Source organism: Saimiri boliviensis, chromosome 1, assembly GCF_048565385.1.
Source record: "Saimiri boliviensis isolate mSaiBol1 chromosome 1, mSaiBol1.pri, whole genome shotgun sequence".
Classification (NCBI taxonomy): domain Eukaryota; kingdom Metazoa; phylum Chordata; class Mammalia; order Primates; family Cebidae; genus Saimiri; species Saimiri boliviensis.
This window is the reverse complement of record NC_133449.1, coordinates 283,679,281-283,700,370: the sequence shown is the minus strand read 5'-3', so window position 1 is coordinate 283,700,370 and position 21,090 is coordinate 283,679,281. Positions and strand designations below refer to the sequence as shown.

Below are 21,090 nucleotides of genomic sequence, written 5' to 3'. Positions count from 1 at the left end.
TGACTGGTTGGTAACTGTTGTTGTACTCTATCTGCAGGCATCTTCCTGCTCATCACTGAGCCTTCCTCATTCTTTTGTATTTTCCCACATTGTTGATTAAAACCAATCGCTGCTCTCTAAATGGGTTCATGTTTAATAATAGTAATAAGTTCTTAGCACATCATATATATTTCAAATATTAAGAGTAGAAATATATTTTCAGAGAGTAGTTGAATTTTCATAGAATTTTAATTTTCTATTCAGTTTGTAATTCTTCTTTAATTCTTATAAATGAATAAGATTGTTAACGGTTCAAGAGAAAGCCAGGCAAAGATATGAACACAGAGTTCAAAAGGAAATACAAGGAACCAATACATACATTAAAAGAAACTAAATCTCAAGAACCACTTTAAACAACAAACATAAATTAAACAATATTGAGATAGGCTTTTTCGTCTAGATGGTCTAAAGTAATAGGCACTTTCATGTATTAACATTGGTTTATTCGGTTTAGAAACTTATTTTAAAATTTGTAGAAAAATTAAAATACCTTTTATAAGGCAGCTCTAATTCTAGAAATTTAAACAACAAAATTACTTAAACACTTACCTAATGTTTTGTGCAGCTTTTTAATAACTTAGAAGTGATTTTAATCTCACTAAAGGGATTCTAATTAGATATATTATGATCAACTTAAACAATGAAATATTACCCCAGCCATTAAAAGGAAGAAAGCATCACTGTATCTAAAAATGATAGGGGACAGGGGAGTTTGGGAAGGATGAAAGTGGTATTTCTCATTTCATCATATGAGCATTTTTACAACTAAATAAATATTTAAAATGTAAAAATCCAATTAAATATTAAAATGATCTATGGATGTTATATCAATGTCATAATTCTGATGTAAATATTATTTGATGTGTTGGAATAGAAAGCATACATGCACATCTGATTTGATTTGCTACTTTTCATTTAGGAGTTTGAATCTGTACTCACAAGTCTGGTTGTCCCTCAGAGTTCCTTGTGCTCTCTTGTCAGGTGCTGGTAATACATTTGTAAGATGGAGCACTACAAAAGAACTATTTTTTTCTTCTGCCTACTTAAGAAAAATTTGTGTTTTTTTTCCTTCAGTTAAGAAAAAGGGTAGAAAACAGTTATGAGGAGATTTTGTGGGATTTTTTTACATGCAAACCTGGCAGATCACGGATAAGAAACAAGATATTGAGGCCATTACAATCTTTTATTGGGTTTGACATTAAGCCCCTCCTCTTGGTACAAATGTGAGGGCCTCCCAAAGCACTCAATTTGTCTATGTGCTTCTCATTCATTGGGAAGAAGGGATCAATAGTCTTCAAACATCTGTCAGAATTAAAACATTTTTGGAATAAATTTGGGTGGGTGAAACCAAGATACAGAGGTAGGGAAGTGATTGAAGAAATTGAAGTAAAATGATCATGATGTTAGGGATGAGGTATCCAGTTGATTGGTTTCAGCAGGGAAACGGAGAGAGAAGAAAGGAAGATAGTTCTCTTTCATATCCTGTTGAAAATGGTTTAGACCTAGGAAACTACTTTATCTGAAAATTTAAACGTTAAGGTAGTCAGCTGCAATCATACTTGGGGATAAGTCAAATTGACCTGATGCCCTTTTGTGAGCAGATTTAACCTAAGTAAATTCTTTGGTATCTGGGCCTTGTCTCAGTGACAGACCAATACTTACTCTGGAGGAATCTCAGAAATTGTCCCTAATTTTTATAGCTGTAACCACCACATACGTAGGATACTAGAAAGTGTTTACTCTCTAAAACCTGGCCAGATTGCTGGGGAATCTTTTGCACTCTTTTTAACTGAGAAACTGGTCAGTCCACCTTGGCCACTTGAACGGCTGATACTGCAAAGACGAGATGCCACCTGCTACATGTGTTTGCTACTGAAACGGAAACTTTTCTTGAGCTACAACATTTATCACAAGCGCTATTGGTCAGTGATAACAAAGGCATGAGATTTTTGATATATTAGCAGTAAGTTATTAATATAAAACAGCAGAAAAAGGTGCTAAAACTAAGAAATGCAGTAGTGAAACAACCGTATCATTAGATAAGAATTAGTATAAGTATACCAAGATTTTATCATTTGAAGTTATTTAACTTTGAAAAAGTATAAATAAAACACAAATCTCTCAATAATGAATGAACACTAGGAAGTTTGATAATCCCCAAACTAGAATTTAATTTGCAATAAGTTAATTTTCATTTATATCCTTCAAATATTGATTCTTCAATTTTAAGCCAGCAATTTGTCAATGCTCCAAAACTTAGTGATTTCCTGAAATGGTTCTTCTGTTTTCTTTTTCTTTGAAGAGAAAGTAAACAGAATTATTTTATTAAAAAAAAAGTTCCTTACAAATACCAAACAAGAAGTACTATTAGCAGTCCCATTTTTTCTTTTATGTATATATTTACCAGAATGTATTAGTAAGTTCACATTAAAAGAAAAAATAGAGGAATTTTTAATAAAGTTTTCTTTTGATAATGAAGTTTTACAATGTTAGGCAGACCACATTGAAAAATGTATATGCATCAAAAATATTCTCATGGCCAGTTGTCACATAATCAGCATTAAGATGTGTAAATACTGTGCACAATCATTTGACCTTAAAATGAAATTTTTATTCTTTCAATAAAAAATGTTGAGCAAAATGGATTTTAAAGATAATAAGTACTAATATTACCAAATAAATATTTTAATAGTAGTTTAGCAAATAAATGCGTATATCTATTTAGTAGAGTTGTCCATTGGTGTTCATGAGTGATTTCGAGACCCATATAGGATGCTCAAGTCCCTGATATGAAATGGCACAGTTTTCTCATAGAATCTTTAAATAATTTCTAGGTTACTTATAATACTTAGTACAATGTAAATGCTATGTAAGTAGTTGTTATACTGTATTTTTATTGTTGTGGTGTTATTTTTATTATTGTTGTATTATACTTTTCTTTTGAATAGTTTAGAGCTTTGGTTGGTTGGAATCAGTTGTGCAGGAACTTGTGGACATAGCGGGTGGTCTGTGTGTTTAATTCTAATTTCAAGCTTTCACTTTCCTTGTAGAAAGAATACTTGCCCACTCTGTTCTGTGTTCTTTGTGAGTGCTTTTCTCAGTATGCTTCTTGGGTGAGTGACTGATCTAAAGAATATGATTTCCATTACTCTAAGGGCTGGATACAGTTGGAAGAACATAAGAAAACATGGAAGGGAAACTGAAGATAAATATTTATTCCTTTTCATAAGCTAATACCACTCCAGGGATTTTGTTTTTAATGCATATTGACAGCAGGTTCTACTTAGTAGCTAGTTTCCATTTGTGTAGATTCTGCCTAATGTAATTTCTTTTTTGCCTAAGCATTTGCATGACTATTAGTGCTTCAAAATCAGTTTTTTAAAATGCACAAGTTATAATACAGAAGAAAGATCAACCCCCCAAACCTAACAAGGACCCTGAACATTTTCATATTAAGACTATAAGTAGATCTCAGTTCAGCGTTTATTGTAAGTTGGTCAAAACATCTAGAAGAAAATGACTAAAATTGCATCTTTGTATGTATTTATTACTTGTTGTAATAAAGCTTATTTTCATTAACAACTTGTATTTAAAAAAGAAATGACAGATAAGATTTATAAAGGAAAAGGGGAGTGCTAATATTCAGCAAGCAAACACCAGTATTTCATTAGTTTGAAAGCACTGGCTTTTATAAGGTCTTTGATCAAATTAGCGTAGATAGAAAATAACCTCTTTGACACAGGTTTTGTCAGATACAATGTTATAGAAAGCAAGATTCCTGATTAACGATCTTCAATTAATCCATCCACTTGGAACTTCAGTTGGTCATGAATAATTTCATTGTTCTCTCTGTTGGCTCCTTTTTAAACCAAAGGTCTCTTTCCAGATAATTTGAAATTGACTCACTATTATCAGTTTTGATAATTATTTCTAATTTTGTTCATTCTAGGAATATTTATATTTTACAGAAATCAAAACGTTCACACTAATGGTAAATTTTTGGTGCCTTGTCTAGTTATTTTTTTTGATCAGTGTTTAGAAAAATAAGCTGTTTCTATGAAATAGCTAATTTTATGAAAGCAATGATAGTATTTTTATTTTCACTGGAATAAAGAGGCAAAAAATTTAAGGAAATTTTAACACTATTTTATATATAATAAATTAATATTAATAGGAAATATGCTACTAATTTTAAATCTTCCCTTGGTCAACAAGTTCTTTCAGAATCCTTCTCCCCTAGAGCTTACAAATATGTGTGTTTCTGATAGTGTGTGTGGTAAAAGTCTGTTTTATCTTATATTGACATATGGAACATCTCAGATTTGTTGTCTCTCAATTCCCATTTCAATCCCAGACACAGATAGGTTGAATGCTTGAGATGAAACACACACACACACACACACACACACACACCCCTTGGATAGCGTATAATCGACCTTCTCAGCAGAAGTGGGGTATTTCTCAACCCTTTACTGACAGATATTTTCCTATGAAAACTTCTTTCCACACCATGTGTCATCAGGTCTGTTACACGTTTTCTAGCTTCCTCCTTTTTAACAGAGCACAGAATCAAAGTTTACATCTCTAAGATCGAAGTTTACATTTCTAAATCTACCTGCCAATCAGGAAATTCCTAAGCAGTAGTTACTACTGGAGTTGTCAGGTGGGCCTGTCACACCACCACAACAAGAAGACAATGAGCCCAAGTAGAGTTGACAGTTTCGTGCCCACTGCGCAATAGAGAGCATGAACCTTTTGCTTACATCACTTCCTCTGGTCCCCACAGTTCCAAAGCAGGCCCAGGTGAATGCTGCTCACACAGAGTGGATCACGGCTCTGCCTGAAGAATGCTGAGTTTAGGAAGCTATCCAATCTTATGAGGGGACCACAAACACATTTGCTTATCTTTCACTCTGGAGAGGGCCATTACCTTTATAATTTTTTTTTTTTTTTTTTTGAGACGGAGTTTCGCTCTTGTTACTCAGGCTGGAGTGCAATGGCGCGATCTCGGCTCACCGCAACCTCCGCCTCCTGGGTTCAGGCAATTCTCCTGCCTCAGCCTCCTGAGTAGCTGGGATTACAGGCACGAGCCACCATGACCAGCTAATTTTTTGTATTTTCAGTAGAGACGGGGTTTCACCATGTTGACCAGGATGGTCTCGATCTTTCGACCTCGTGATCTACCCACCTCGGCCTCCCAAAGTGCTGGGATTACAGGCTTGAGCCTATCTTTATAATTTTAATCAGAGACAAATTGTCAGGTCAGAAAACAAAATCTGCCTTTGGACAGAGATGTTACTTTTATCACCCTGGAACATGTCAGGAGATGGGAGGAGGACTCCAACTTTAGAACTTTGGAATCTAAGGAAATCTGCTTCCTGTCCAGAAACATCTTTGCTAACACCTTGGACAAGTTTCCTTGAACAAGTTGCCAGCGCCTTTTGCTCAGATGTGCAAAAACGGCAGATCCATGAATCATCTCCCAGCACTATCTTTTTCTTACCTTTGGTTCCTTTGCCGAAATTTCACTCATTTTGCATTTTGCATTTTTTCTTTCTCTTTATGTATTACAAAAATAAAATTTTGTTATTTTCCTAGTTATTCTCCAAGACAGCAATTCCCATGTGCTTTACTAGATATAAATAAGTGTATATGCTTGTGTTAGATGTTATGGAAATCTGCAACTGAAGAGAAATTAATTTTTTAAATTTCCTGATAAAAACACTAAACGCTGACTACTATTTCAGATTGAATCAGTGTTAGTGGGACATTTGACCTTACAAATCTCTTTCTACTACAAAAAGAGATAAATTTGGATGTATGCTCACTGCTTTGGAAAATGCTAATATGAAGAATTTAAAGAGGCACAGGTATGAATGTACCCCTAATAGAGGAAGAAGGGGAAAAATATATTGTTCATTTCAAATTAGCAAATATATATTTTCAAAGTGTAATCTATTAAAGATATGATTACTAGGTACAGAGTCTTATTGTCTTACCACTGTAGCACCTGAAATCCATCTCAGATTAAATCAGGTTACCCTGGATTTTGCTTTTTTGATAAATTATTATTTTTTTTATTACCAGAATTCTTGAGAGGAGGCAGTGGCCAAGCTTCATGTCTTGTTGCTAAGGCCACACTGTCGGATGGATGGTGCAATGTCACGTGTCTGGTTTACAGCACTCACATATCAGTTGATAGAGTTAACGGAAGTGCTATTGGCTGGCAAGCACCCAAAAACATCAGGCTGAAAACCTGCTCACACTGGTGCTTCGGCCTTAGAGAGCCCTGAGAATTTTCACAAATGCTTAACCTCATTTGCTGAGAAAGGCCGATATGGACTTAAAATTAATGAATGCATTAACTAGTTAATGTAGAGGAACACAAAGTCAAGAATGTGTTCCTTGTTATTCTGTGTTTCAAATTTGGCTGGGCAGTTGAGCAAATGGTCTTAATTCTTCTAAATATTGGAAACCTGGTGTCTAGGCACAAAGCTAGATTTTTTGGCTTCATTGAGGAATAAATATATTTGTCATTCCATTCAACAAGCAGAGATCAATACAGTATTCTAGATTCATCAGGAAGGGGGGCCATGCTTGATAACTTACCTACCTAGTGCTTTGTTGACTGGAGGCAATGGGGCTCGGATGTACCTTTGCCAAAGGACTAATTTTAGTAGGACTTTGGGACTGTTGGAAAATGAACTAGTCAGTGTGATGAAGATCCCAGTCCCTTTGAGCTCTTGGAGCTTATGAAAGTCTAAATGTTAAGCCAGAGAAATTGTGAAGATTATTCTTCCTAAGTAGTAACCTCCAAAAAGATTAAGATGTATATTCACACCTACTGACTTTGGAGAGGCTACTATTTTCTACAATCCCTCAAATGGGGTTCTTATGCCCACCTTTCTCAATGTTAACTGATAATGAGATTGAATAAGTCATCAATGAGAACAGTGGTTTTGAAACTATGTAATGTAGTACATAAATATTACATAGAATTAAGGAGGCAGCACAGTCCTCAATAAGGTCTAGATATTCCACTTACATTTAAAGCTCTAATTAGTGCTTTTACCTTTTGAAATTGTAATACAGTTACACTGTTGTACATTCCTAAAAGAATGATACAGTTAGACCTTACCAACAATACTACAATTCCCCAAATACAAAGTCGTAAACCTATATTTATAAAAACTCTTGCATTGTGAACCTGAAACATAATATATATCACAATCATTCAGCTTACAATACTCTGAGAGTGCTGATGTGAGGATTTCATCTTGGTTAACCGAGGGAAGTAATATTTTGTTTAAGATCATCAACGTGTGGTCAACTTGAAATAAGAGCTTCTCTGTGTTATGAAAATTGTGATTTTGTAATGGGTAACACAATCAGACTAAAATAAGCCTTATTAAAGCAGATTTCTCTAAGGGTACTTCTGCTTCATTTTGCCAATTCTGGAATCTGCAATCTTGATTTCAGTGGTTAAGGAGGATCTACTCCCTCGAACGCAATACATGCAAATCATAAATTAGAATTGCTTGCATATAATGTAATAGAGAAGTTAGATTCGGCTTACTCTATTAGCAGAAATGTATATACAACTGGTATGATACACATTAACAGATTGGAGTGCAAATATGAACATATCTCTCTTATTTCAAATTTAAAACTGGTAGGGACCCCATTTTTCAGATTAGGAGGAAGTCCAGCATCTTTCTAAAGAAATCCCTCACTGTCTGACTTGTTAAGATACCGCACAGATTTATTCAATATCAGTTACCCATTCCAGCGTCTCAATTTTACTTCAAGACAAACTGGAGAATTCACTTGGTGCACAAGTGAAATCAGGTTTTTGCCTGTTTTTGTTCTTCATGCTGCCATAACATGTCTCTCTTGCAAGTTGCTCCATGTAATCCAGTGAGTGGTTAACACACACACACACACACACACACACACACACACACACACACACACTGGCATAGTCCCTGCCTGAACATGGAGAGGCTCATACTTGGACTTCTGAGGTCAGGCTCATTGATTAATGCTTACATGTTCAAACATTTTCCCCAAAGCATGGTTGCTAATCCAGGATGGCTGGGCCAGGCTGGGTTTCCAGCCACAGCTGGTCATTTTCCCAGAAACAGCTCTAGCGTGCTGTTTGAGTCACCAGCTCTGACCTTCCCTCCCTTCTGTTAAAATCCCCTTTGAGGGGGGCCTTGATGTCCTTTTCTGCTACTTGGTTGGGGAAACCTCAGTCTATCGGAGGATGTTCTTCTTTTCCACTGTATGCTATTAAATCCTGGTATCGGTTCAGGAACAGAAACAAAAACCTCAACTCTTTACAGAAACTGTGTTTTCCATTTATAAGTCTAATTTTTAAAGCATAGATGACAAATGATTACACTTCAGTATTTTTATCTACTGGATTCTGTTGAGAAGATTTGGAGACACTGGTGGGTTAGAGAGGTACAAGATCATGAAGGCAATTTCCTAACCAGTAAGAAAAGCCACAGTCACTTTCATCATTACTTATATAATTACTTCTAAGAGTAGCAAAAGAAAAGATTCTGCTTTCAAATGACAGAAGCCCTGAAAATCTCATCTAAGGAACTGGAAATAACTTGTCTGTACTTTTTCCTCTGTGCTCTAAATTCATTTTTAGTAGCAGTGGAAGCAATTGGAAATGAAATACAACACTTAAAGCAAATGAAACGGAAATGAATGCCAGCAGTAAATGGCAAGAAGAAATCCAGTTCAGTGTGTTCCTCAGAAATCCTATCTCTTGGGACTAAATATGGCAAATTTAAGTCTAATTCTTATTTTTCAAGTTTTACCATCTCGAAGTTACCCATTTATATTAAATTAGTTTTGTTATATTATGTCAATTTGTATCCTTAGGAGCACAAGTTTGGCCTCGAATAGACCTGAGTTCAGATCAAATTCTTTAATTTATCTGTGCTGTTTTCTTTTTCCTTAGCTTTAAAGTGGAAAAAATGAGACTGGCATTTTATTTATGAAGGTTAAAGATAAAGAGCCTGATACGGGACCTGTTATATGTGGTAAGCACTTAACACATGGTAGCAATTGTGATGATTATATCTGACATTAGCATTATTATGATAACTTGTTTTAATCTTCAAGATATCAACTGTTTCTATTACATTTGGTGTAAATGCTTCTAAACAGAGTTTTTAAGTTCAAGTGTCCAAAGTTGTTAGAAACAAAGATATTTGACAATAACATAATCATATCACATGGCTTTATGATTTAACCACCTCCCAAAGTTGCCTCCTCCTAATACCATCACCTTGGGGGTGAGATTTCAACATATAAATTTTAGAGGAACATAAACATTCGGACCACAGCAATAATGAAGCTACGAAGTTTATTCATAGATAAATGTTAAGAAATAGATACTGTTTGCTAGGAAAAGTGTCTACAGTTAAGAAGTAGTTATATGTCTCGTGTCTTCTTCGATTTTTGTGTTTCTTTCTGACTCCTGTTACCTGAATTCCTACACCATTTCTGTGTCTTTTTCTTGTAGTTAAATATTTTTTCCTTGAGTACTAGTCTACAATCAATCGTGCTTTTATCCAATGGACTTTCATTGAATATGCCCTACTGAAAAATTTAACAACAATTTAACAACTATTTGGCACTTTCTGTATCACCAACATTATTCAATGTCCTAAGAATACATACATAAATAAAACTCGATCTCTGTTCTCAAAAACGTTGATCTATTTGGAAAGACATCAAGGAAATCATCTTAAGAGAACCATGTGATTTTATAATAACTTAATTTCTTGGGGTACCTGTGGCTGGGGGAGGAAACACCAGAAACTTTCTTGGAGGAAGCTGAAGTTTTTGTGCAGTCTTTATGAATGAAAAGTTTAAAAGAAGGACAAGTATATGACTAGAGTTTCTGGAATCGAGAACATCATGAATAAAAGTACAGATGCAGAATATCATCATGTAATATATGGAAAAACTGAAATCCACTTGTAAATGATAGGGTTGGGGTTAGTAAGTGATAAAGACATAGAGATGCACAGATGCCCAGTGTGGGAGAGTTCTGTGTAGAAGGCTAAAGTGCATGCATTTCACCTCAAAGACAGTGAGAAGCTCTTGCAAGGACTGTTTAAATGAAGAATAATGTGCCATTTAGAATTTATGAGTACTGAGTAGCACTAATTTACAATTCAAACCAAAACTGATTCATACTAACAAAATTGAGAGTTCAGAAATAATTTAGCAAACATAGAAAGAGGTGTTCAAAGTCAAGATTCAATTCTCCGTGTGTATCCCATTCCATTTGCTCAAGCCCTGTATCCCTGAGAGAAATCCAGTGAAACGACCCTTCAGTAAGGATTTGAGAGAAATACAGTGTTGAGGAAATCACATGGTCTTTTTATAACAGTGATTTACTCATTGTTTTCTCTAATGTAGAAATGCTGGTGGCAAACACTACAAATAAAATGGGTTATAACCTTGGTTTTTAACAAAGAGATAAGCCTAAATGGAGGCTGTTATTAGGGAATGCAAACTGAGAAAGCAGGGGTGAGACAGAGAAGGAGGGAGAACAAATACCTGAATGTTAATAACAAGTTGGTAGCTGTTTGGTATTAAGTAAAACTGAGAGCTGGATCTTGTGGGAGTGTCCTGTCAGCTATATCCCAGGACAGCACCTTGGAAGATGAAAGAAGAATTTATTCATCAACTACAGTCTCCATTGTACTCTTCATCGTGTGTCGCTAACACTATCTACTTGGTTTGGCATCTTAAAATCCACAAGGGAAGACCTGGGTGTGAAATGAAGCATATGTGGGGCAATGGCATAAGGGAATGCACTATTGAGTTACACTGACATGAAGAACCCATATGGACTGAGCCACTTCTATTATGGCCAGTTGTGAGTGTTGGTGGTCAACAGCCCTGAGGTTGAGACAAATCTGAAGACTCTCATATGAACACACTATTGTCAATGGGGATGAAACAATCACAGTGTGCAGAGACTGGATTGGAGCACATTTATCTTCAATAGCGAAGTGGATGTGATGTTTAAAACAGAGAATAGGACTGGCATTATCATCATGTCTCTGAAGTTAGGATATGCTGAGTTCTTTCACATTGGCTAGTTGATAGTAAAGTATCTTAAGACTGTTTCTAATAGTCATTATGTTCTTCTTCAGTTGTTCAAATACAGGAATTCCAACTTTTACGAATAGAGATCTGACTTGAGCAAACATGATCAAGATGATATGCATCTTCTCCCAGTGTCAGATAAAGGATCAGGTCATAGACATAGATATTATGAAGGAAGAAAACCCAACTTGGTTTCCTGAAAAGGGGCTTCATGATGGCTGAGTAGAAGCATCCAGTACTTGCCTCCCTCACAAAAACCAAGATTGAGAGAAGATAATCAAACTTCAAATAGAACATCTAAGAGAGAATGCTGGAATTAAACAGAGAAGTGACAGGAAACACACCTAAGGCAAGAAAGGAGAGGAAAGTGAGGTAATCTGTTCATCTAGAATCAGCTGAGAGCCTGAAGAGGCTTCCCAATGCAGGGAAAGAGTAAGTGTGTAACCCCAGTGGTCTATATTTCTACCACAGACTCTTGTAAACCTCTCCAAGTTTTTCTTTATAAATGAGAAGTGATGTCTTTCTCAGATAAAAGCTGCAGGGATTCATCACTACTAGACCAGTTCTACAAGAAATGCTCCAGAGAATCCTACAGGTAGAAGTAAAGGAACAATATGTACCATCATAGGAACACACAAAAGCATAAAACCTGCTAGGTAGAGCAAATATACAAATGAGGAAGGTAAAGGATTCAAATGTTACTACTACAGAAAACTACCAAACCACAATGATAAACAATAAGAGAATAATAAGGGGACAAAAGATATATAAAATAGCCAGAATCAGTTAACAAAAGGACAGAATAAGACCTCACATAAAAAGAATTACACTTTGAACTTAAATGACATAGACTAGCTGAATGAATTAAAACAAAAACCAAAATGGTCCAACTACAAGTTGCTTACAAGAAACTCATCTCACCTGTATTTACACATTTAGGCTAAAAATAAAGGGATGAAAAAGGGTATTACATGCAAATAGAAACCAAAAAGGAGCAGGAACAACTATATTTATATCAAATGAAACAGAATTTAAGTCAAAAACAGTAAAAAGAGACAAAAATGTTATTGTGTAATGACAAAAGGATCAATTCAGCAAGAAGTTTTTAAAAATTGTCAACATATATGGTTCCTATACCAGAGCACAAAGATATATAAAGCAATTATTAGATCTGAAGGGAGAGACAGAACCAAACACAATAATAGTTGAGTATTTCAATGTCCCACTGTCAGCATTAGACAAATCATTAAAGTAGAAAGTTAACAAAGAAACAGTAAATTTATACTGTACTTTAGACCAAATGAATCCAACAGACATTTACAGAACATTTCATTTAATAGCTACAGAATTTACACTCCTCTCATAGCACATGAAATATGCTATCGCACTCCAGCCTGGGGAACAAGGGTGAAACTCCGTCTCAAAAAAAAAAAAAAAGAAAGAAAGAATTCACATAGTTGAAATGACCACACTACCCAAATCAATCTACAGATTCAATGCAACCTCTATCAAAATCCCAATGTCATTTTTTTGCAGATGCAGAAAAACCTAAAACTTGTATGGAAACAAGAAAGAGCAATCCTGAAGGACGAAAGCGATCTTGAAGAGAAAAAAATAACCTGGAGATATCACACTACCTGATTTCAAAATATATCAAAATGCTATAATATCCCAAACAGCATGTTATTGATATAAACAAAGAAGCAGAATGAAAATCACAGAAATAATCACAGAAATAAATCCAAATAAATCCATGCATTTACAGCTAACTTATTTTCAACAAAGGCACCAAAAATATCCATTGCAGATGGAACAATCTTTTCAATAAATGGTTCTGGGATTGTCAAATGCAGAAGAATGAAACTGGCCCTTATTTCTCGCTGTATATGGAAATCAACTGATGATGGATTTAAGACTTAACATAAGATCCAAAACTATAAAACCAATAGAGGAAAACAGGAAAAACACTTCAGGACAATTGTATAGGCAAAGATTTTAGGGATAAGGCCTCAAAAGCACAGGCAACAAAAACAAAAATAAATAAGTGGGACTATACAGAATGAAAAAGCTTCTGCACAGCAAAAGAAAAAATCAGCATAGTGAACAGACAACCCGTTGAATGGAAGAAAATGTTTGCAAACTCTTGATCCAACAAGGCACTAGTATGCAAATATACAAGAAATTCAACTCAATAGTCAACAAAATAATAATCCCATTTAAAAGTGGGCAAAGGACATGAACAGACATTTTTCAAAAGAAGATCTACAAATGACAATGTATATATTTTAAAAATATGCTCAGTCCCACTAATCATCAGGATCATGCAAATCAAAACCATAGTGAGATATCATCTTATACCAGTTAGAGTGGCTATTACTAAAAATACAAAAGTAAGAGATGCTGGTGAGAATGTGGAGAAAATGGGACTCAGATACTGATCTTGGGAATGTAAGTTAGTACAACCATTATGAAAAATAGTATGCGGATTTCTCAAAAAAATAAAAATAACACTTTCATACACTCCAGCAATCCCACTACTGGGCATTTGTCTAAAGGAAAAGAAACCAGTGTTTGAAAAAAGGTACATGCACTTCCATGTTTATTGCAGCACTATTCACAATATCAAAGATATGAAATCAACCTCAGTGTTCATCAGTGAACTAATGGATGAAGAAAATGTGAAATAGAAACACAGCAGAATACTATTCAGCCATAAAAAGAAATGAAATGCTGTCATTTGCAGCAACATAGATGGAACTCGAAGTCATTGTGTTACATGAAATAAACCAGCTGTAGAAAGACAAATATTACATGTTCTCACTTATATGTGGAGGCTAAAAAAATGGATCTCATAAAGGTAGAGAGTAGGATAATAGAGATCAGAGGTTAGGAAGGGTGTGTGAGTGGGGCAGGGAGGATGAAGACAGGTTAGTTAATGGGTACAAATATACAGTTAAATAGAAGGAATACATTCTCTTTCATATGTTCCCCACTTTTCCCCTCTCAGGCCCTGCTTTAATAACTCTTATAACCAAGAATCCTTTCCTGGATTCAGTGTTATCCTCAGGCTATGCTATCTACATCCCTTCTGTCATTCTGTTCACAGTTACAAGTGTCTAAAGAAGTCTTTAAAAAGGCAAGAGATGCAAATATTGGAAGGAAGGAATAAAGATATAGCCTCAACTTTCTAATCCAAATGTACATGGGTATGAGCAGATTCATTGAAAACATGTCAAGGGGAATATCTTTAGCAGAGACCCTGATTCCAGTTAGGCCAAAATATGGGGCTATCATTCAGCAAATAAGCTCAGAATTTACTGGGGCTTTGTTATCTTGCCAAAGATATTTTAACAAGTACAATGGTGGGGTATTGCAGGAAGGGAAGAAAGTGAGCAAGAAAAAAAGAGAGGAGATGAATTTGTTGTAGGTAAAGAGTATACAGTGAGTTGTGGAGATGACATTGGTAGAGCAGCGTTTCCCAAACTTTCTTATGCATAAGATTGAACTGCATGCAGGTGAAAATACGTTTCTCAGTTTTCCCCCCAGTTATGATCCCTAGAACAAGAAATTTGAACTTTTAACAAATGCTGTGGGTGATTTTTTTGATGGTGCATTCTTAGAGGGTCCTTAGAGGGGTGTGCGTGCATGTGTGTGTGTGTGTGTGTGTGTGTGTGTTTATGTGCATAGGTGCTAGTACTTAGCTGTTAAACAAAGATGATGGACATGGAGAATTTGGGTTCTAACAGTTCCTTGGAGCTCCATGGATCTTTGGACCACACAGACTTACCTGTGGCTTGAATGGTTAATTGTCTGATAAGCGTGTTCCTTAGGCATTCCCTTCGGTGTTTAAAGCTGGCATCTGTGGTTGTTGTATCAGTGATCAGCACAATGAAGCAAGGGAATATGAGGTCCTGGCCGTTTTATGACTATGATTATGTGGCTTAGAGGATTGAAGCCTCAAAGACTCGAGGCAGTTTCAGTCCAGCAGTGGTGTTCTTAGGGAGTATCTGGCTGAGATTCTTGGCTGGCTTGAGCACATGGCTTTTTATTATGTTCAGCCAAAACTGTTATAAGGGTGAATCAGGGCAGTGGTGTCAGGGGCCAAGATGAAAAGCAGAGTCAAGAAATATCTAAGCTACAACTGTGAGAGGAGTTTGTGATTGGTTGTAAGGGAGAGACAAAGATAAAGGAGCTTTCTGCCTTAGAGACTAGGTAACTGGTGATGCTGTGGATGGACAGAAAATGCGGGATAAAGAGCCTGTTTTCTAGGGTCGAAAAACTCAATTTTGCATCCTTGGAGTTTAAGGTGCCTATGCTACATTTATATGGACATGCTCAATGTTACATATTTATGGAATTCAGTAAAGACGAATGGGTGGAAGGAAGGTCCAGGTTCCATAGTGTGATGGTTAATTTCATGTACCTAGTTGGTTGGGCCACAGTGCCCAGATATTTGGTTAAACATTATTATGGATGTTTCTGGGAAGGTGTCTTTTAGATGAGATTTACCAGTGGTCCCCAAACGTTTTGGTACCAGGGACCAGTTTTGTGGAAGACAGTTTTTCCACAGCTGGCATGGGTGATGGTTTAAAGATTAGGCATTAGATTCTTGCAATGAGCTATAACCTAGATTCCACATATATGCAGGGTTTGTGCTCCTTGGAGAATCTAGTGCTGTAGTTGATCTGAAAGGAGGTGGAGCTCAGGTGCAAATGCTCACTTGTCCAGAGGTCGCCTCCTGCTGTGCAGCCTGGTTCCTAACAGGCCATGGTCCAGCACTGATCCATGGCTCAGGGTTGGGGACCCCTGAGATGACTGTTTAAATTGGTAGACTTTGATTTAAGCAGACTATCATCTTTAATGTGAGTGGTCTCATCTACTCCATTGAGGATCTTAATAGAAGAAAAACTGATACTGGCCGGGCGCGGTGGCTCATGCCTATAATCCCAGCACTTTTGGAAGCCGAGGCAGGTGGATCACGAGGTCAAGAGATTGAGACCATCCTGTTCAACATGGTGAAACCCCGTTTCTACTAAAAATACAAAAAAAAATTAGCTGGGCATGGTGGGGCGAGCCTGTAGTCCCAGCTACTCGGGAGGCTGAGGCAGGAGAATTGCTTGAGCACAGGAGGCAGAGGTTGCGGTGAGCTGAGATTGTGCCCTTGCACTCCAGCCTGGATAACAAGAGTGAAACTCCGTCTCAATAAAAGAAAGAAAAAAGAAAAGAAAAACTATCACCTGGTCAAGATGGAATTTTGCCACCTATCTGCCTCAGGTTCAGACTGTGACTCTTCTTGCATCTCCAGATTACTGGCCTACCCTGTAGATTTTGAACCTGCACCTGCACAAATATGTGAACTGATTACTTAATTTACATCTCTCTCTCTCCTCTCAGTATATTTATACATATAGGGCTCTAATAAATATGGTATATACCCTGAGAGAGAGGGATGGGAAGAGGAGAAAGAGAGGGAGAGGAGAGAGAGGAGGAGGAGAGTGAGCGAAAGAAGTATGTATTTAAATAGGCACACACAGAGTCATGAGGGGCTTAAAACTGTGGATAAATTTTGAGAAATGGTTTTAGTTAATCATTTCAGAGAAATGGTTTTGATATGTTTTGTCTGTATCACCACCCAACTCTCATCTTAAATTTCCATGGGTTGTGGGAAGGGCCCCATGGGAGGTAGTTGAATCATGGGGGCAAGTCCTTCCCGTGCTGTTCTCATGATAGTGAATAAGTCTCATGAGATCTGATGGTTTTACAAAGAGGAGTTCCCCTGCACAACCTCTCTCTTTCTCCTGGTGCCATCCATGTAAGGAGTGACTTGCTCTTCCTTGCCTTCTGCCATGATGGTAAGGCCTCCCCAGTCACATAGAACTGTAAATCCAGTAAACCTCTCTTTCTTCCCAGTCTTAGGTATGAAGTAGTGTGAAAACAGGCTAATACAGTGTTCATTGTGTGAACAGCAGAGTGAACTTACATAATTCTAGAGGGTATGCCCCATATGTGTAGGCATTGCTCTTATACACATGGCACTGTACTGAATACTACAGAAAATTTAACACAACAGTAAGTTATTGTGTATCTAAACATATTTAAACATGGAAAAGATAGTGTATCATGCCTATAGATTTATATAATCGCTAGGCAATAGGAATTTTTTAGTTCCATTATAATCTTATGGGGTTGCTGTTTTATATTAAATTGTTGCCCAAAATATAATTATGTGACACATACTATAACACACACACACACACACACACACACACACACACACACACACACACATGTTGGTCCTGTTTCTCAGAAGAACCCAATCTTCTCTGAAGATTGGAATTTGTCTAACAATAATACATGCTTTTCTTTTTCTGTATTGTATTTGGTAGCCTAAATTCAGGAGCAGAGCCAGCACTGTACTGTTCGTCTATGGTCCTAATGTAAGGTAACACTAGCAAGTTAGACAATGTTTCTTGTGGATAGAAATTAAGGTCAACATCAATGGGATCCAGGCTTAGTGGAGAATGAGGTGATGATAGAAAGGGAGCTGGTAGACATGATAAAAGGAAAGGTAAATTAAAAAAAAAAATCCTCCTCTTACCTTAGACTCCAAACTATATTTTTAAGGCAGCCATTTTTCCTTCCATGGCTTGAAGAATTACCCAAAAAGCTACCACTGGTGCTTGCTAATTGACCCAGAGAATTACTCTAGGTGGCTACAACTCTCACCATCTGCTTTGGACCTTATCTCCAGTCTGCTGTCCCAGATTTCTCTGCCATTGGCATGATTACTTGGAAGCTTTCTTTCTGCCTGGCCCCAACAGATTGATTACCTATTTGGACAGTCTGCCATTCTTTGGACAAGCACTGCAACGTGTGCAGCTTCTCAAATTATCCCCCATGGCAACTGCAGCCAGGAGTAAGGTGGCCCACCGTCCAACACAGTTCCTAGGACACTAAGTGCCTGCTTCATGGGAGCATTGAGAGCTTCATTGCCATGTTCTTATGTTGAGCAAATTTTGTGTCCAAATTTCTCTTGTAAACGGAGACACAATTAATATACTGGTGATATTTTACAATGCCCACAACCACATAGGGGTAAAGTACGCATGTTAGAGGGTTATAAGCATTAAGAATTTTATAATACTTGATAATCAACACAGTTATTTGGTGACGTGAAAATGTAGCTCCCTTCAGAAAATAACTTGCTGTGGTTTAATCTCATGTTTTCTGGAGAATTAAGCTATTATCTGAGCTTTCCCATTTGTTGAATCATCATCATGCCTTCTGGAATTTAGGGGCATGAGTGATCAGGATAATCATTATTTTGGAGTCTATTTGGTTTGGAGTAAATTTGAAACTATGAAACAATTCAGCTTTGACCTTTGGAATTTCTTAGCAGGAGCAGCTGTAGACCTAGTTTTGCCTACTTTTCAGGGAAAAATTATTGCTTTGTGACCAGGTCATCCATCCAATAAACTGCATGAGCCTCTAGGTGTTTTACATTGCTGTGTAAGGAATACTGGGGATGCTATTCTTCATTTATCGTAGCTGCTTGACTTGGCATTATTTTATGATGAAAGAAATATGGCATTTAGAGTCAGAAAATCTGGAATTTCTTTCTTACTCTATCAAGCTGTCACCTTGAGAAATTGCATCATTTTCAGGTCTTTAGTTTCTGCATGTGTAAATTTGGTCTGTCGTTCCATTCTTAAAGTGGATGCAATCATTTACACTAAGCTGTATCCTGAAGTTATAAATTGACTTTAATTTTACAATAATATTACACATAAATAAAATTTACAGAGTGATTCTTGTTTTTTAGCTTTTCTTTTTTTAGTTGTAAATAATATCATGTAAAGATCATGTCTTTCTTTTCGGTCACCAGAGTGCCATATAAATTGTACAAACTTATAGTCCATTAAATGTAAGGCTTGCTGATACTAATTGATTTTCTTCTTTTTTTAGTAATGCTTTCTTGTATCATGTTCTTTTTTTAAATTGGAAAATATATTTTAAGTTGTTACACTTGTACTTCATTATTACTTATCCGACATCAGTCAATATAAAAAGCATTTAAACTAGCAATTTCACAAATACATATATGGTAAACATTTGCACCAAATTCAGAACATATTTTTTTTACTATCTTTTAAATGTATCTTCCCTTAAGTATATAATTAATATAGATTTATTTCATTTCTTATATTATTACCTTACCTTGTTCTTCTCCCTCTATTCTTTGTCCTTCAGAAAAATTTCCTCTAATAAATCTTTTGCATGTCTATTTGGGGTATATTTTTCTATATATCACAAATGCTATAACCACATGTGTTACTAATTTTTCCGTGATACTTTGATGTGGAGTTTATTTTGAGGATTATTTATTTGTTTTTTATTTCAGTAGGTTTTTGGGGAGCAGGTGGGGTTTGGTTACATTAACAAGTTATTTAGTGGTGATTTCTGAGATTTCAGGGCAACCATCACTCAAGTAGTATATACTGTACCATATGTGTTGCCTTTTATGTTTCATCCCCCTCTCACCCCTTACCCCAAGTCTCCAAAGTTCACTGTCTCAATCTTATGCCTTTGTTTCCTCATAGCTTAGCTCCCACTTACAATTGAGAACATACCCTCTTTGGTTTTCCATTCCTGAGTTACTTCACTTAGAATGGTCTTCAGTTCCATCCAGGATGATGTGAATTGCCATTATTTCATTCCTTTTTGTGTTTGAGTAGTATTCCATGGTATATATACCACAATTTCTTTATCCACTTGTTGATTGGTGGACAGCTGGGCTGGCTCCATATTTTTGCAATTGCAAATTGGGCTGCTGTAAACATGTATGTGCAAGCATCTTTTTGATATAATGACTTTTCCCCCTTTGGGTAGATACCCAGTGGTGGGATTGCTAGATCAAATGGCAGCTCTAATTTTAGTTCTTTAAGGAATCTCCACACTGTTTTTCATAGTGGTTGTACTGGTTAACATTCCCACTAGCAGTATGAAAGTGTTCCCTTTTCACTACATCCATGCCAACATCTATAATTTTTTTGAATATGGTTATTCTTGCAGAACTATGGTAGCATTGAATTGTGGTTTTGGTTTGCTTTTCCTTGATCATTAGTCATGTTGAGCATTTTTTCATATGTTTTCTTGTTGGTCATTTGTATACCTTCTTTCGAGAATTGTCTATTCATGACCTTAGCCTACTTTTGGATGGGATTGTTTAATTTTTTCTTGTTAATTTGTTTGAGTTCCTTGTAGATTATGGCTATTAGTTCTTTTTCAGATGTACAGATTGCAAAGATTTTTCTCCTACTTTTTGGGTTTTTTGCTTACTTTTTCTAATTGTTTCTTTTGTCGTGCAGAAGCTTTTTAATTTTATTAAGTCCTGTCTATTTATCTTTGTTTTTCTTTAGTTTACTATTGAATTTTGCTCATGACGTCTTTGCCTAAGCCAATATTTAGTAGAGTTTTTCTGATTTTATCTTCTAGAACTTTTAGGCTTTCAGGTTTTTGATTTAAGTCATTAATCCATCTTGAGTTTTTGTATAAGGTGAGAGATGAGGGTCCAGTTTCATTCTTCTACATGTGACTTGTTAGCACCATTTATTGAACAGGGTGTCCTTTCCTCACTTTGTGTTTTTGTTTGCTTTGTCAAAGATTAGTTGACTGGAATCATTGAGCCCTCCTCAAGCACCTCTACAAGACAAAGTCAGAAATGGCTTCCCTGGGGACCGAAAGAGGCCACAGGGCTCTTCTCCCTGCATATTCAACTCCTGTATTTTGCTCGGCTCTCTACATTTGTTTAATCTGCAGGTAAGGTCAAATTCTCCCATGATCTGGACCTTCAGGTTCCCCAGTTAGGGTGTGTGTTCTAGGACAGATCAATCCCCCTTTCACACT

General features: G+C 36.4%; 1 long non-coding RNA gene across 1 annotated transcript in view; it reads left to right on the top strand.

Annotated features, from left to right (window-relative positions):
- The window catches only part of LOC141581472 (uncharacterized), a 162,956-nt gene that overhangs the window by 109,846 nt on the left and 32,020 nt on the right, over window positions 1-21,090 (top strand). Inside the window, exons 4-5 of the long non-coding RNA XR_012514126.1 lie at window positions 9,017-9,098; window positions 20,848-21,003. This is a non-coding gene — a long non-coding RNA (uncharacterized LOC141581472). The remainder of the gene's footprint in view (window positions 1-9,016; window positions 9,099-20,847; window positions 21,004-21,090) is intronic.